Raw genomic sequence first — 15,150 nt, forward strand, 5'->3', positions numbered from 1 at the left:
CACACAAACCAAAACACCTACACCACAAAAAAATAAAAACACAACAAAACACCGCACATACACATACCTACCCCCCCCCACTTATATATACTAACTCCGAGATTGCACAAACAGAGAAAAAAAACAAAACTCAAAGACACACATTCTACAGTCCCTCATGCGCATGCACACACACAACACACACACACACACACACACACACACACACACACACACACACACACACACACACACACACATCCATTACAAAAACACTAACATACACTCATTCACCTAAATGTCCAAACACAAACATCCCAAGCAAACACTTCCCATAACATAGCATCACTGCATAAGTGTGGATTTGACATACTCGCATTCACGCTTATGCACATTCGCTATTGTCAAGTTTCGGCTTCATATACTCGAAATGCTGAATTTTGGGATTTCAGCATTTCGAGTATATGAAGTGAAACTATATATATATATATATATATATATATATATATATATATATAAATAACATATATATAGATATAGCTATTAACATACATCTTTCTTTGAACAGTGAAATTCAGACGAAGGAGCTGAGGGCCAAAATTAATAAGGTTGAATTTATTGTGGCATGATATATGTCATCTGGTTTTAATATCTCATATCAAAATGTTTCCAAAACACTTTCTATAACTAATTATGTATAATACTTTTCCTAAAGTATTTAATGTCAGGGTATTTCCAGTTCAAGTACAGATAGTGCATGACTACAGTAGACAAATTCACTACAAGCTATTTTCTTTTTTTAATTATCCCCTATTTATTAAGTCCAGTGTTATAAAGTACAGTTGTGTACTCTTACCATAAAAGTAGATGTTCGAGTGTATCCACTGTTGCAGTCATTACATTTGGGTTATCTGTTTGCAGGTAGCCCTCAGTCAGCCTGATTAACAAAGTCTTGGGTCCTACATCAGTTGCTATCCCTTCTTCCATGACGTCAGGTCGTCAGGGGTATAAAACATGCAGCCAACACCATTACATCAGTTTTTCTTGCCCCAGATGTCAGGTGCTCCCCTAATGGGAAGCAATTAAATATAAAAGCACAAAGATATACCTCAAACAAAAAAGCAAATACACCAAACAGGCTTTTAAGCATAGTAAAGGAAAGTAGAGGTATAGCCAAAAGAAGTTAGGGGGCTGGAGGGAGGGTAACCAAGACTGCAACAGTGAATACACTTGAACATCTACATTTATGGTAAGTGTACACAACTGTACTATAGTCTTTGTGTTTCACTGTTGCAGTCACTACATTTGGATAGATTCCCAAAGCTATGGTTGGGCGGAGAAATTTAGATAACATTAGGGCCAGCTATAAGGCCCTGCACGACTGCAGTGGCAAAGCCAGCTCTGAATTTAGAGAAAATTGGAAAATGATAATGCTTGGTGAAAGTATGTACAGAACTTCAGGTAGCAGCTTCTAGGATGTCCCTGGTAGGGACGCCTCTGAGAAAGGCTATAGAGGTAGATGCAGCCCTGGTGGAGTGAGGTCTGATCTCCTGGGGATAGGTTTTCCATGGTGCTTATAGCAGAAATGAATGCAATGGCTTATCGATTTAGAAATGATTTGCTTTGAAATAGCCTACCCTGCTGCCCCTGCAGCAAATGCCACCAGCAGTCATTCAGATTTCCTTTGAGGTTTAGTCCTGTCCAAGTAGAATCTAAGCTGTCTGTGCACATCTAAAGAATGCACTATCCATTCCCCTTTATTCTGTGGGATGGGAAAGAAGGTTTGCAAATGAATGGACGGATTAAGAGCCACACTGGATACCACCTTGGCCATGAAGAATGGATTGGTTCTGATGGACACCCTGTCCGCATGAAAGATGATGAAAGGCTCCACTGCCACAAGGGCCTGTAATCCAGATATCTTTCTAGCTGAGGTGATTACTAAAAGTAAAGCTGTTTTCAGAGAAAGAAAGTTTAAGTCTGCAGTAGCAGCTGATTTGAAATGAGGTAGAGTGCATTTCTCCAAGACAAAGTTAAGGTCCCAGGCTGGGATTGGAGTTCTCCTGGGTGGTCTCAACTTTTTGGCCCCTCTGAGGAACTGCTTGAGCAGTGGATGAGAGAAGAGGGGCAGTTCTGTGTTATAATGAGTTGAAATATCTGAGGTATGAATTTTAATGGAGGAAAAAGACAGGCCCTTGTGAAGCATCTCAGTTAAGTATTGTAAAATCTGAGGTAAATTGGGTGCTGCTGTGCTCATCCCTTGAGATTGTTTCCTGACACAGAATCTTTTCCATTTTTCAGTATAAGATTTTCTAGTACTAGGCCTCCTTGCCTCTAAAATGATATCCATCACAGATTTGCTGAGGGATGGTAAAGGAGAGATTAAGTAATTAGCCAGGCTGCAAGGTTCAGTGTTAGAAGCTGAGGGTGCAGAATCTGATTCTCCTGCTGAGACAGCAGGGAAGGAGTCTGAGGCAGGTGCAATGGAGATAACCATGATGCAATCAAAACCATCCTTGGTTTGTCCTGTTTGATATTTAGTAGTACTTTGGAGAGCAGAGGCAGAGGGGGGAAGGCATAGACTGATAGGTTTTCCAGCTAAAGGACAGAGTATCTACTTTCCAGGATTGTTTGTGGGGAATCCTTGTGCAAAATTTGTCCAATTGGTAGTTCTGGGGAGAAGCAAACAGGTCTATATCTGGGCTCCCCCGTTTGCTTGTCAACATGTTGAAAATCCTTGGTTCCAGTTTCCACTCATGTGGGTCCATGAGGTTTCTGCTTAGTCCATCTGCCAGTGTATTTAATTTTCCTGGCAGGAATTGAGCTTGTAAATGCACTTGGTAGCTCAAGGCTGTGTTCCACAATGCCATGGCTAGTCTGCAGAGAGGGTAAGAATGTGTACCCCCCCCGCTTGTTTATGTACCACATAACAGGGGTATTGTCCGTCTTTACCATTAGTTGTCCTGGAAGAATGTGGTCCATGAAGGTTGTCAGAGCCTTCTGTACATCTAACATTTCTTTTTGATTGATATGCAGATGCATTTGACTTGGGTTCCGTTTGCCCTGAATGCACTTCCCTGCCAGGTGAGCCCCCCATGCATAGTCTGATGCATCTGTTGTTAGGGTTTGGGTGGCAGGGGGTGGGGTGAAAGGTAGTCCCTTGTTTTGGTGGCAGGCCTCTGCCCACCAAAGGAACTCTAGGCATAGGCAAAGTATGATAGGAATCATTGTTTCCAGGTCTTGAGAATGTTGACACAATAGGCTTTTTAGATACCACTGTAGTTTCCTCATATGCAGTCTTGATAATGCATTCCTTCAACTTCCTAGTTGTTTTTCCTACATAAAATGATGAGCATACAGTACAGGTTGCTAAATAAACAACATTATTACTAGTACAAGTTGCTACCACAGTAAATCTATAAATCTTATGTGTCATAGAGTGAACAAATGTGTTACCAACACTACTGCCTATAATATCACTACAACAACTGAAAGGGTCTCCTGTAGAGCTAATTGAATGCATACAATTTTTGAATAGCACTACTGAATTTTTAAAATTCAAAATGGATATAGGAAGTTGAAGGAACACATTATTGAGCATAAATCTGAGATAAGAAGGGCTAATGAAAAGAATGCTTTATATAAACATATAAGTACTCATAATAATGAACATAAATTAAAGTTCAGGGTTATTGACATGGTACATATATCAGATGGGGGGGAGGTGATATTAATAATCTTTTAGAAGTAAAAGAGTATGAGTGGATATTAAGGTTATCAGCTGATTGTTTACCTGGCTTTAATTCTGCTGTCACATTAAAACCTATTTTAGTTAAAATACAACGTACTAAGTTATGTTAAATGCTATATGTGAGTTTTTAGGTTGTGAATTTATTGTAGAATTTATTATATTATATATATGTAAAATATTATGTTTTATTGGTTGAAATTTTAAAGTTTTGTAATTGTCACATGATTTTTTTGGGATGCATGTCATGTGATTAACATTGACTCCTATTTAAATGGATTGTTTTAATGAAACCTGTATTAGTATTGAGAAAGGGTGTGTAACCCGAAAGCTTTGCTGTTTATAAAGGTGTATTTTGTTCCTCAACATTTGTGTCTTATTACACTATATTTAAAACCCATTTGTCCTGGGTAATGAGTTCCCAATTCTTTGCATGAAGAGCAATCTTTCCCCCCAAAGGGGCAGTCAGTTGATAAGTGCTTGTAAATTTTAAAAGGAAGTCATTGAGACAGTTTACCATTGGGAGGAGTCTTATTATTCCCAGATTTGGAAGTGGAGGCCCATCACTGCTTAGTTCTCTGTGTCCCCTGGGACTGAAATCTGGGGTTTTTGCTGTGTCTGAGTTTGGCTTGAAAAGACCTGGAAGGGGCTAGAAAGGAACAATTCTTAGAAATCCAGTACCTACTAAATCTAGGATGCTGAAATTGTAAAAAAATCTTTAACAGTTTGCATAGATTTAACTTTATTTTCCATCTTTTTAAGAACGTCCTCAGCCTTGTTGCCAAACAGGCGGTCCTGATTTAAAGGAGCATCCAACAGTTTAGCTTTAACATGATGAGGCAAAGATTGTTCCTTGAGCCAAGCATGTCTTCTGAGCACAGATCCAGTAACAGCAGCCCTGCAAGAGGCCTCTAATGAATCAAAACCACATTGCAAAGAATGTCCTCCAACTTGTTCAGCAGAATGCATTAAATCCTGTAATTATTTATTTTCCACACAGTCAGGAATCAACATAATTTTCTGTTTAAATAGTCCAATAACATGTTGCTGATACTTTAACATATGAAACTGGCAGTTTAAATCCCTAAAGGCCAAGGTTGCAGAAGCATAAACCTTCTTACCCCGTCTATCCAGCGCCCTGGAGTCTCTATCATAAGGGGTATGATTTTTAGCAGTAGAAGCCTTAATGCCCTTGGGCCCCTGTGAAATAGTCTCTGGATCTGTAATAGGATTTTTAAAAAGGAACTTGTGGGACTCAGGGACCCTGTAGTATCTGTCAGGTTTTCTGGGAGCAGGAGGCAGGGAATCAGGAGCCGAACTAGATTCCAAAAAAGCATCATCAACAATGTCTAGTACAGGAGGAATAGCTAAAGGCCTATGATGAGGTAGGAGAAGGAAATCCCTAAGTCTCTTTTTTGAATCAGAAAAATCCTGGCTTTCCCAGTGGAAATGCTCCCTTAGAGTTTGCAAGGTTTCCCCGAAAGGAAAATCCTCAGGAGGGGAAGCAGAGGGAATGGAGTCCTCTGCATCAGAATCTTCATAGTAGATAAGGGCAAATCCAGATCATCAGAAGAATCAGAAAAAATGGAATCCTGATCAGAAGATTCATAATCAACTTTAGTCCTAGGCCTCTTAGAAGGGGGAGGTTGGCTACCCCTGATTAGAGTTATTAGATCTTCAGTCATTCTTATCATTTGCTTTTTAGGCATAGAGGCCTGAACATGTGGCCTGGGCGTCAGTTTTTTAGGCATAGATCGAGATTTAGGCCTAAGTAAAGAAGGAGGCATCAGTTTAATATGCAAGTCCATAGGCCTGAATACACCCTCAGAAGCTGGTGCCTGCACAGCGGCTCCGGACCCATCCAAGGTAGAGACATCTGTGGGTTCCATAGATGAAGCATCTCATGGCATTCCGGACTCAGAGTGGGTCTCAGTAGAGGCCTGCAAATCAGAAGTAGAGGGTATCAGGGGCTGCGAAAGCACCTCACTGTATACTGTCGAACTGGCGACTGGCTTAGGAGAAGCATCGTCAGCAGTTTTGGACCTCAGCGGCCTGTCTCTGTCTTTATCTTTGCATTTTTTCAGAATCCCGGTAGTTGGATGGCTAACCGACATTTCCGGATAATTAAACTGAGAGCCGAAATATTTAGAGGTGAAAATATACTGACAACGGATAGTGCGCTGATTAAATAAAGCACAAAACCGACAGCAAGGTACATCGTGGTCAGGGCCTAGGCAAGGAATACAGTACAAATGAAAATCTTTATGAGGTATTTGCTTTCCACAAGTAATGCAATTATTAACTTTTACTGGCATCGGTAAGAAGCAAGAAAAGGTTTCCCCAATGGGGTACTTAGCTTTAGTTGAAGACTTCGGTTCTGAAACTCGAAAAAGAAAATTTCAGGAGTCAGCCAACCGGCACTTGCAAACTGCTTCAGGCACCACATGGCAAGAAAGACTGATGTAATGACGTCGGCTGCTTGTTTTATACCCCTGACAACCTGACGTCATGGAAGAAGGGCAGCAACTGATGCAGGACCCAAGACTTTGTTAATCAGGCTGACTGAGGGCTACCTACAAGCAGATAACCCAAATGTAATGACTGCAACAGTGACACATGAAGAACATCTGGGATGATAGTACTAGCTGGAAGGTGCTGTGACTGTTAGGTAAATTAACTGTCAATGGGGTATAGTGTATGCCTTCATCTTAGCAAATTATTTCAAATGACAATACTATGTTTCATATCGTATGTGTCAGTAGGGACGAATGACTGATGCACATGCATCCAGCAGGTCCACTGTCCATTGTAAAGAATAAAATAACAGTGGACCTTTCTATAGCATCTGACAAAGTAGAGAGCTAATATTGGTGTAAACAACTATGTCTGCTGGTATTAAAAAATTAAGTCATAAAATGTACTGAATGACAATTTCTAGGAACTTCTATCCTACATATTGACATTTAGATTTCAGTCTTGCTAGGTCATGCAGACAACTGTCAGAGGTATTGCAGTTTTGTGCTGTAGGACTCATCAGAGATTTCTGTCTTGGTAAGCAATTGCATGTGATAGAAAATAAGGTGTATTGCTTGACATTGACCCAAGAAAGGTTTTCTTGTATATGAAATCTCTAAACCCCCAAAAATGTATTGTCTTGTACCTTTGGAGCCCCACATTGTTTCAAAAATATCTGTTTCTTGAACAAAGATCAAAACATTGACAACATGAACAAAAAAAAAACTGTCCTCAATAGTAGATTTCTACATTTTAGCTAAGTTAGTTGACTGATGTTTAAAGAAACATCCCATTACATCTTCAGTTTACAGCAATGCAGAGTGTTTGGGTGATTGCTTCTGATTGTGAAGAATAGAGCAACTGGTAGTTGCTGAGCTTGGCATATAGTAAGTTCAGTCTGAGAATTCAACATTTCATGGCTTTTAGTATGGTGACTACAGATTTATCTGATGTGCAGATCTTCTTAATTAGCAGAAAAATTAAGACTGTTGTTTCCTGCATTGTGAAGCTTGCCACATCCCTGTAAAGACACAGTATACAGTCTGTGCATATAGCAGTTGAGAAAACTTGCCTTATTTCCAATTCACACATCAGTGATGCAGAGGTAGTAGTGACAATGACAATTAACTTAATACAAATGTGATGATTTAAATGTGGACTGCATGAGTGCTTCCTTGTTTTTGAAGTTTAATTCCTTACAACTCAGGGGTACATAAAGACAACATGTTCACTTATTACTCTTGCTTGTACTTTGCAAAGCATGTTGTGTTTACTATCTGTCAAAAAAAATGTCACCCACTGCAAAACTATCCCTTTTCTAAGGTATATATGCCACTGTTTTAACTAAGTGTAAGTGAGAAGTAAAAAGATTTGCTGGGTTTGATTAGAGAATTATAAGAAAAGTTCAGAAGATATTCTAAGAAAACTGCACCAAGCATATATACTTGTGTATGCCAACGTAACATTTTGATCCTGTCAGCTGTTTTATGGCTTTGATTCATACTGCATAATCAAATGCCTAAGTTTTATTGTCCTAGTTAAGAATAAATCTGAAACCCTGTGCATCTTACAATAATGATGATGATGATAACTGGTTACAGCGGTTCTGAAAATCCATTTCAGTACCTGTCCTTGTCGAGGAAAATGTGTGGTTGTAGGACTAGCATTTCTAGATTGAACCATGTAGAAGGAATCTGCATAGGATGGCTGTTGTTATATCCAGATTTAGATGGGTAGTCATATATTAATTGCATGACAGACATTGCGTCCTGTATAAGATGGATGAAACTAAATGTCAGTGAACTTCTTCAGTATAGAAAGGAGGGAATATCATTATAGTTTATGGTCATTAGTTATGAATACCAGACAAATGCAAATGTTGCTTTGTGCAGTAGAACTGACTCACTCTGAATCTTACAAGCCTAAGACATTGAGAGAAATATGTTGTGACAATGGATTTATCTGATGTGCACAACCTTTTAAATTACAGAATAAATAAGATGCCTCTTGAAGCTTGACACATGCTTACAGTGAAACATGTTACAGACACTGCATAGAGCAGCTGTAAAACTTGCCTCATTTCTAATTCACATGTCAGAGAAGGAATAGTACTGATCCTAGGTTTTGCCTTGGAGTTGAAAAACTTGAAAATAATGTTTTAAAGTCCACAATAATAAACTCTTATAATCCCTTGCAGCCCTAAATACCAGAATGCCAGAAGGCTCAATTATGGGTCCTCTTCTGATTTCATTATTTATTAATTGATAATATTGACTTGCCATCCCTTGATATTATACAGCAAGCAGATTATATCCTTCTGTTACAAGCCAGCAAGCGCCCCACTAATCTCCAGGACAAACTACAACCATCCTTCTCTAAGTATCGACACTGGTCCAATTGTAATTACCTTCCAGTTTGCCATAAAACAAAAATAAATAAATAACCTTACGCTATTTATAGCCTCTCAAAACTCCATCATATACCTCTTATTAACATCACTGATTACTGCAGCATCGTCATTGCCCTCTTTTCTGAATACAAATACCTAGGACTTAACCTAGATCCTTCTCTAACTTTTTCAAATCATATAGACAATATAACTAACACTGTACTATTTCAGCTTAAAGTCATTTACTCTTTTCTTCTCTTCAGCTGATTTTCCCTAGCCAAAAATGTTCGTCTCCATAAATTGGAATGCAGTCTTCCTTTGATTACCCTTTAGACAGCAAAAAATCCCTAAAGACATCAAATTACTGTAAATAAAACTTGCATATTTCCTTCCTTACCAATGGCAGATCTTAACATTATAACCTTCTATACCTTCTAAAATGACTTCAAGTCAACACAATGTCAACTTATCTCCTAGGTCCTCTTTTTCACAAAATATTAAACAGTGGCTTGTGAAGACTGGGGAAAGATGGGTGAAGGCTGCCAGCCTAGTCAAATAGAATTGTATACATAATTCTATCATTTGTAAAAATAAATGTAAAATACAGGCTTGTGTTCTTAAATGGAAGAAAACACTGTAAATGTGAACTTCAAGACTGTAGCAACATTGCCATCTGCAGTAAGGAAAACTAAGCCAAGTATTTCAAACGTTCTTTGAAGTAAAATTATCTTAATAGTGGTGCTGAAGCGGCTGGCTGAACACATTCCCTCTATTGTCTTAACTTAAGGAATAATTGCTAGAGTGTGTATGTGAAATGTCTTTTATTATTGTAGTTTCCTGAGCAGGTGTTAGGTTGCTAAATAATGCAGTTTGTTGACCTGGGAACTCCAGACTAAGTTTCAAAATAATGTAATGTGTATACTGGGAAAAATCTAAGAGTCAAAATGATGTAATTTGGGAGGGCCTAGCAGAGCTGTTTGTTAGTGAGTTTAAAAACTATTGTTCAGTGAGAGACTGTAAGCATTTTGATCTTGATATCCCACTTATCAGCACTCTGCCTGCTGTCTTGTGTAAGTAGTGTCTTAGAAGTATGTTTTCTTCTAGTAATAGCTACGAACTTAGAAGAAAGTTAGACAAGTGTTTTTCTGTTATATCAGAACTTTCCTACTGTATTGTCTGTGTGATTGCTGAACTCTTAGATATCACTGTGGTGTAGTAGTAGTAGTACTGTCTTGTGTTTTTAATTATTTATTATTAAATATTTTTAAAAGCCTTTACCTGTGGCTGGTTTGTGTAGAGATAAGTAAGCTCTAGAGTACATTGCATATTTATAAAGTTTATTGTAATACGCCACTCTAATAAGCCTTAGATGGAATAGTCACATTACTAATTGGATAATAATATTGCACAGTAATAATTGGACACCCTTTTAAGGGCCTTTGGGTAGCTGATAAGTATTAGCTGGTGGTGGCAGAAATTACTACCATATAGTCTGGGTAAAGGGGCACAGCTGGAGAATCTGTGTCAGCCTTTCCCAGGAGTGTCTGTGAAGTTGCATAAATATTTATCTCAAAGTGTATGTGGTGTGTCAGCTACCTGGGCAAAGACACAAAGAACTGGTGGGACAGAGAAGGTACTGGAGGTTAGCTTGGCAGCTAGACTGAGATCTGGACCTTATAGCTGTGCCACTGGGGAGTCTTATTGGGACCTGGAAAGCAAGGGAGCAACCAGCCCCAGACTGACTGTGATCTCTGTGTGCACTAAAGGGAAATTGTACTTTACTGTGTGTATTTGTTATCCTTTCCTCTTATATGAGACACCCTCCCTGGTGTTAGTGGTGAGGATTGAGTCTCCTTGACTGCTGGACCAGGGCATGGTCGTCACATAGCTATTCATACCTTTGAGCCAAAAAATACCCATCCACCACCAGGTTTACTACAAATGAAGTACCAAGGAGAAAACTGTCTCATTTAGTAGACCTCCATCAAAAACATCTACTAGAGAACATGCCTTCTCCTGACTAGGACTGGCATTATAAAACAGTCTCTTGCCTGAAATCAGGGGCCTAGAATCTCTCACTGAAATTAAAAACGACCTTTTCTGTACACTTTGATATATGGAAACTGAGTGGAAGTACCTCAGGAGAATGATTAACCTCACCAATTGCTATGAAACACCATACTACCTCCAGAAAGACAGCCATCATGAAATGTTGAATTCTAACAAGATGCTACCTCCGGCATAACCATATTTCTCTGCTTGTTATCCTTAATGATGCCCTGTTTGTTTCCTGAAATGTTGCAACTCAAAACATTTACTTGTGTACATAATGTAAATGTTATAAACAACTTTAGTTTTACAGTTAACTATATCTCTACATCATTTTGTTGTATGTATGTTTCTGGAACAAACATAAGGATCTCAAACAAGCATGCATTTGTTCCATGATACTTGAAAAGACTATTGATTTTGTATATGTTCTTATGTATCTTATGCTTCTTGAATATTCATGTTGGTTGCTTTTGTTTCTGTACTTTCAGGTCATACCACCAAGCAACTTGATAAATAGTAAATAAATAACAAAATTCATTGGTTCTGTGTAATTTAATCGATTCTTAAAGAATAGTATCTGAGTTGAGCAGAAAACAAATTGGGCAATTTTATATAGCAACCTATACAACACTTATAATACTTACTTGAGCTAATCTGGTGTCAAAACAACTTTTAATCAGTTTGCTTAATTATTAATGAGAAGTGAAGGAGAAAATGAGGTGTGCTTTAGTAATATGGTACAGGAATTCTTCCAAAGACTGTCAGCTATTAGTGTTAAAACCACTACAAAATTACATTGAAGGCTCATTATCATGTAATTAAACTTCTAAGAGGCATTCCCCCTTGCCATACCTCTTTTATTTCCCTCTGATTGATACTCTGCACCACTCCTTCCTCCTTTCACCTCTTGGCTATATAATAGATTATGTGCTCTTCATGCCATAGAATAGGCATAACATTTTTTACACATCTATTTAGAATTTATGTATTAATTTGTTTGCTTCTGTAAGACACATATGGTTACTGATTTTTTTTGGTTGACATCATGTTTGCAGTATAATTACACAATTGTTAGTGCTTGTATATTCATTCCTACATTTAGTTTCATGAATATGTTTGCGTGTTCTGTGACAGTACTGGTTTTCAGTGAATTCATGTTCCCTTTCGGACATTTTCTACTCTTACCCAATCTGGTTGGCATGGGAGAATTCCAGATTTGCAGCATTCTGTTCTTTGTCAGTATTCATAGTTGTTCATTGGTAGTTTTTGCATTGCCTCCATGGCGGAGGGTATCTGCAATGAACGGCAGATATTTTAGAATCTGAAAATTGTCGTAGAATATGTTTATGCTCAGCATAGAAGTTTCAAGTTTTGCTGAAATTATAACTATACTTGAGATTTTTTTCTTTTGTATGTGTGTGTGTGTGTGTGTGTGTGTGTGTGTGTGTGTGGTGGGATTATGCACTGGCTCTATGTCCTTGCAAAATAAATTAAGCCATGCACTATGCCATTTCTCTTGAGGAAATGTTTAAAATACAACCCGATTGTTCTTTTCACTGAATACTTAATAAGGTCTGAGAGAAAGATGCAACTTTAATTTTGTACATGATTTCAGTCACAAAATTGTGAATGAAAAAACATTTTGAAAATGTTTTACATATGAGGAAACAAACATTTGAAAATGGTTTAAGTAAATAGCAATATACTCTCACACAATATACCATCCCCTTGTTTGTGGCTGCATCCACATTAAAAAGATAGTCCCCCAAATTCTCAAAAGCTTGCACAGAGGGCAAGATGAGTGCAGGAGTCCACACAGGCAATATGACTGCCGTGCAATCCAGGAACAGCCTGCAGGGGTGTGCACGAGAGCTCCAGCACTAATCTTGCAAGGACTAAGCCCTGATATGCAAATCACCTCATTTGCAGGAGAAATCCATGAAAATGAGGTGATTTTGCAATCCAGGAAGCCTGCAATAGTCCGTGCAAGACTAGTGCTATCTGCAGAAATGTACTCGGTTAGTAAACAAGTACATTTCTGCAAATTCCAAAACGGAGCTATGGCAGCTCCAAATAAAGGATGCATATCACTGAGTAAGCATGCCAATGGCCAAGTATAAGGTCACTGGCATTGCAAACTGTTTAAAAAACTGAAAAAATCAACTTTTATTTTTTTTTTCACCGATCTCAGCTGTTTAAGCATAGGGCAGAGGTGCACAAATGGGAAATAAGAAAATAAACATAAAATGAGCATTCTAACTAAAATCAGTATTCTGCCATGCAAATCAATGGCAGTCAAAAGACAACCTGGCCAGTGAGTAGTGGTTGCTAAGGGGAGAGGCTCAGTGTGAGACATGTATCTATGCATTAGCAGGCAATCCTATGCAAATGAGGGAAAGGTTAGTGAATCCCAGTTTTCCCCAGGGTGTGAGGCAGGTCCCAAGAGTGTAAGAGAAGAAATACCTGGATGCAAGATTAGGATATAGGTGACATCATGGGGGGGTGTCAGGCATACTGTAAGTGAATTGGAGCCCTGTGACTCGGGACTGTTCCTAGCCTAGCACAGCTAAACTAGAGGTGTTTCCAAAATGCCTAGCACTCTTTACAAAGTGTAAGCAGGTGTGTGCACCGTGCACCGGGTCTTACAGGAAGAAAAAGAAGTTAAACCAGGAAATAGCAGCTCTGTGCACATTTGAGCACTCCGTTTGCGTGACGTGCACCCAGACTTTAACAGGGAGGCAATGGAAAGGGAAAACAACAGTAGGAAGGTAATCAAGGAGAACTAGCTTAGCTGACAGGTGAAATGTATCAGAAACAGCCAATTACACAGGCAGCAGCTCAGCCCAGCCCATCACACCACTATAAACTATGCAAACACCTGTCCCCCTTGTTTTTCCCAAAACCTCTGCACCACTGGTGTATACAGATGGGGAAATTTTACAAAACGAAAGGAAGAGAAAAAATGTTAGGGGCTGCTTTTGCTATCATAAACCAACATGTGCAAGAGGCTGAGGATGTTGAGGATGTGAATGCTGCTGTGTAACCCACAGTGAGGAGACAGAGAAGAGTGTACAGAGCCAGGGTAACCTACTAAGGTCTACATGAGCTGGAGATAGTGGAGCACTATAGGGTGGACAGGGACCTCCTACAGCAAATTGTTGAGCTGTGCTGGCCACGCCTCACACACAGAACTAACAGAGGGGAACCCATCCCAGTGAATACCAAGGTATGTGTAGGCCTAAGAATACTAGCTACAGGTACCTTCCAAAGGCTAACTGGAGATATGCTAGGGATTTCACAGGCATCAGCATCCAGGGTTCTCCACCAGTTCCTGGATGCTATGTCAGCACATGTCAGTGAGCACGTATATTTCACCATCACCCGTGAGGTGTTGGCCAGCAATATGCGTCTCTTCCACCAGATAGCAGAATACCCTGAGGTGGTGGGTGCAATAGACTGCATGCACATATGCATTAAAGCACCACTAGGTGAGCAGAGTTGGGTCTACATCAACCGCAAGGGCTTCCTCTCCATCAACTGCTAGGTCATGTGCGATACCCAGGGCATAATAATGAATGTGTGTGCTGGCTGCCCTGGAAGCTACCACAATTCCCACAACTGGCATCTGATGCAGCTGTATCAGACATTTGCCATTAGGGACATCCCACATGGTCACCTAGTGGGGGATGCTGGATACGCATTGGAGCCATGGCTGATGACACCCATCAGAAATGCACACACACCCGAACAAGAACTCCATAATGAGGCACATCCACAAACGCGAATCATAATAGAGCGTGTGTTTGGGATGCTCAAGTCATGGTTCCAGTGCCAAGACACATCTGGTGGAGCCTTGCAGTACTCACCAAACTACATGTACCCAAACTGTCCTTGTATGTGCCATGCTACACAATATGATCCTGGGGAAACAGCTGCAGCAGGAACAGCATGGGGCAGGGCCACACAGCCCCCCACCAGTGCCAAGGCCTGCACAGGCAAAGAGTGACTCGGTGGAGGAACAACCTGAGCCTGCCCCAGTAGGCAGACGGAGGCATGCCCAGTATGCCCTGGCATTGGCAAAGGGGTAACACATAGCACATGAACTGACACAGTAGGGACCCAGGGAATGACACCTCTCTCCGACTTGTGCATATAGTAAAAGGGATGCCAAACATGACACTACCTGTGCTCAACCATATATAGGGAGTGTACTATGTGCATCTGACATAGGCAGCCCTGCAGCACCACCCTCTATACTGGGACACCCACAAGGTAAGTGACTCACGCATGCCAGTTGGAGGGGGCACATACACAACAACAGTCACAGCCAGCAGGATAGGTGTAGACAAACACAAATAAATGCTGTACTATGGCCTCTGAATGAGCCCTATGGGTAACCCCTCCCCCAGGCCTACACAGACAGACTACAGCAGGCCAGGCAGTTGGATGTAAGTTGGGAAGTCTAGGA

The sequence above is a fragment of the Protopterus annectens genome, chromosome 3.part0 (genome assembly GCF_019279795.1).
Source record: "Protopterus annectens isolate FY-2018-M chromosome 3.part0, PAN1.0, whole genome shotgun sequence".
In the NCBI taxonomy this organism is placed as follows: Eukaryota; Metazoa; Chordata; order Ceratodontiformes; family Protopteridae; genus Protopterus; species Protopterus annectens.